The sequence below is a fragment of the Lathyrus oleraceus genome, chromosome 6, assembly GCF_024323335.1.
Source record: "Lathyrus oleraceus cultivar Zhongwan6 chromosome 6, CAAS_Psat_ZW6_1.0, whole genome shotgun sequence".
Taxonomy (NCBI): Eukaryota; Viridiplantae; Streptophyta; class Magnoliopsida; order Fabales; family Fabaceae; genus Lathyrus; species Lathyrus oleraceus.
This window is the reverse complement of record NC_066584.1, coordinates 157,461,542-157,465,381: the sequence shown is the minus strand read 5'-3', so window position 1 is coordinate 157,465,381 and position 3,840 is coordinate 157,461,542.

Sequence of the window (3,840 nt, the reverse complement as noted above, 5' to 3'; positions counted from 1 at the left end):
TATTGAATGCCATTCGCTCTCAATTTTTGCATGTGATATCATCTAAATGTCTAGTTTTGCCATGATTTTTTGTAGGATTTGTTGAGCCATTTCCTATTTGATTGGGATTTTTGTTTGCTGTTTAGCCATTCTTAGGTGTTTCTTGAGTAATCAACTTACATGACTTGTAAAATTCTCATTCCTTATCATATGAAGATGAAATTTGGTGGAGTGGTTATTAACATGTTTAACTTCATTTTGGCTTTGGTCCCATTCATTTATCATTTGTTTCCACTGTTTTACATTTGCTTGAAGTTGATGCTCCATTCGTGACCTAGTTTGGGTTGATTTTTGCATACCATGACTTCCTGAATTTAATTTCCCTACTTCCACTTGTCCAAATAGCATGAAATTTGATATGATGCTCATTGAGTGTGTTCTGTTTAGGCTTAAATGTTTGTGGAATTTATTGAGATGTTTTGATATGAATTTGATTGTGATCATTCTGTTTCGTCCTTTGAGGTCCCAATTTGCATGTTTTATGCTATTTTGTTCATGAAATGATAATGATGAATGATATGAACAGGAAACCAATTGGACTTGATTCTTAATGGTTTAATCTTGATTTTGGATAAGTTTCATGTTCTGTTTTGATGATTTGATTTCATTTTGGCCCTAGTCTTGGACTAGTGGTTTGTGATCTCACTTTTGAGTTGTGTTTCAGGTTAATAACACAAATGGCCTATGCTTGTTGATGTGCCTCCATTGGATTTGACTTGTGACTTGTATATAGCTAATTTTGACTTTGTTTTGCAGGGTTTGATATTTGAGTTTGAGCCTTAATGGCATGCACCTTTGTGCATTGGCTTGTGTTTGTCTGTGTATAGCTAACTGTGAACCATTTGCTGTTTGGTTTTGTGATTGGTATACTGATTGTATTTGATTGATTTCAGGTACATTAGTTGCTAAGATTGCTTTGCTTTGCTTGATAAGCAATTAGCATTGAGGTAGACTCTCTTGTCTCCATGTAGTCTGGAAGACCTGGCCTGTTACTTGGCCAGGCACCTGTCTGAAGTCCTCCTTAAGAGGCAATGTTTGTGCTTGTTTATTTTTGTCCCCAAGCAGGTAAAGACCTCTATGAGGAAATTGGCGGATAAAAGAGATATGCAATCTATCTCCCGCTATTCTGTTGAGTCATCCCTCTGCTCACACCACTGTGTTGATGCATTGGGATACAAACCCAAGATCTTGTACAGTTGTACAGTTGAGTCATTGTCTTAAGTGTAGAAGGGTTCCCACTTCCTGGACCCACACTTCATTGTCTATAGCTCTCCCTGGCCAGGGATAAGAGTTCTAAAGTCTTATCTTCACTCACCTTTCATCTGCTTCACCTTGGCTCTCAATGTCAAGGTTAAGAGCAAAACTCACCCTGTACAGTTGGCTTGCTCTTGCAGCCCCACCCTTGTTTGAGCCTTACTTGTGTGCATATAGTGCGTGCTGTTTGTGATCGTTTGCTATTGCTTGTGCTTTAGGATAGGCTTGCTTCCTGTGCAAGTTAGCTAGAAACCTTAACTTAGGGATGATTTTACATGATAACATCTAGGCTCGAGTCGTAGTCTCCCTAGTTGTGTCTCCCTCTATTATCTGGTTAGGCTAGTCCTGTGTCCCTTCGTAGGGGAACTACGTCGCCCTGATCCTAATACCAGATGAGGTACGTAGGCAGGAGATGAGCAGATCTCTCTGGGCGCCTGTGTCTTTGTTTTGTCTTGTTGTGTGCTTGGAAGCTGATGTAAGTCCATCGAGTGGCATTCGGGTTCCAGTATGCGCGTGTTTGGTTCGGAAGCTGATGTAAGTCCAGCGATTGGCAATCGGGTTCCATGTTTTCCTGCGTTTGTGTGGTTTTGCTTGGGTGCGTGTTAGCCGAGCTACGAATGCTCTGATTCTTCTTCGTCCAAGAAGATACATATGCATAGGATGCGACATCCTAGCGAGCATGTGTTGTTTCCCCGGTCCGAACTACTTTGACTCTGATGTCTATGCCTGATAGACTAAGTAGGCCCAGGATGTGATATCCTGCCGAGTCAGTCTTGTTTGTTTTCTTGTGTCTCTTTCAGCCAGTGTGTGTGTTTATGAGCAGTGTTTTAGCAACCATTTTCCTTCCTTTTGTGCGTGGATCCCGTCCAGTACGACGGATGCGTAGGGGTGCTAATACCTTCCCTTCGCATAATCGACTCCCGATCCCATTCTCTTTGGTCGCGAGACCATGCTTTTGCCAGGTTTACTTCGAGCGTTTCCTTTCCCTCTTTTGGGATAAATAACGCACGGTGGCGGCTCTGTTGTTCTTGTTTCCCGCCGGTTTTTCGCGTAATGCGACAGCTGGCGACTCTGCTGGGGATGAGAGAAGTTGACCTGTGCTGGTCCATCTTCCCTAAGCGAGTATCTCCTAGCGCTCTCTAGGATAGGGTTTTGGTTGCTTTGTGCTGTTATTTATTGCATTCATTGTTTATTGTTTGCATTTATTGTTTGCATTAATGTTTGCATTCATTCATATTCATCTGCTGGTTGTGCTGTGATCTCTCCGTTTGGGGTGGGAGTTACTCGAGGTAAAAGGCCCAATACCCAGGCTATGAGTGCAATCTAGGAAACCTAGGAATAGAGTGATTCATGGGAAGCGGGTGGTATGCGCCACTTAGCGGAACATTGATATCACGAGCAGTTCAGACTCTGATGGGGTATTATCGGTGCATACATCTGGTGTGCACAGGATGATATTCTTGAAAGGGTTGTTTATCCTGCGTTTCTCTCGACCTTACCCTGGCCTAGATGACCCCCGTGAGTGGGAGGGGATGATTATTACAGGTACAGTTGTTGACTTGTTGGTGATTTGTTGGTGACTCTTGGTACTGATGGTGACTATGGATTATGGACATTTATTTCTGGGACGCCGGAGTTCTGTCCGTGGTTTATCAGCGGGTTCCGTTTATTTCGGATCCCCGGGTTGAATTTGAGAGTACCTGTTCAGAGGATCTGGTTGTCATCCGTTCAGCGGATGTTTCTGTGATGATGATGTAATCTCTGGTTCCGTTTATTTCGGAACTCCCCAAGTCGGATTTATGGTGACTCAGTTGACTGTGACTGGTTCAGAGAATGGGTCTTCAGAGGACTAGATGGCACAGTAACCGGCATTCATGCATTTGCATCATCTCATTTCGCATTCATCTGCATTCAACCCATGTCCATCCGTACTCAGGGTCCATTTTGATTAAGATTCTGGTTAAGAGACATCCAGATGTCAGATTGTTATTGATGAAAAGTTATCTGTCTCAGTGATGCTAGAATCAAAGGACGGAATATTCCTGGTACGGATAGACATTGCATGTGTGAGTCATACTAACCCTTTTGTTGTTTTGTAGGTGTCAACCGGTGCGCATAGCTCGTTTGCTCAAACATCCTGCTAGGGGCAACAAATCCAAACTGATGGATCCTCCCAACACCGACATCCTTGAACTGAAAGAGATGGTGAGGGATTTGTTCAGTGTTGTGCAATGGCTTGCCTTGGGGCAGAAAGCCATGTCTGAGAGATTGGACAAGATTGAGAAGTGGCTGATAGTGGAGAAAGTTCAGGGGAAGGCTCCGTCCTCCGAAGTGAACAAACCCTCTGGCACTGTAGCCAAGAAACCCTCTGACAGTGGGCCGTTCAAGAAGGAGGTTGAGTCAGTTGGTATGCCGGTAAAAAGGGAACGCAGTCAGGATCGTTATCACCCTTACGCTGCCACTGTAACCACTCTTGTTGGTAATCTACCTGTACCGCAGCAACAACCACCACCTCAACTGAAGGCACCGAGAGCTAGGAGCCAGGTG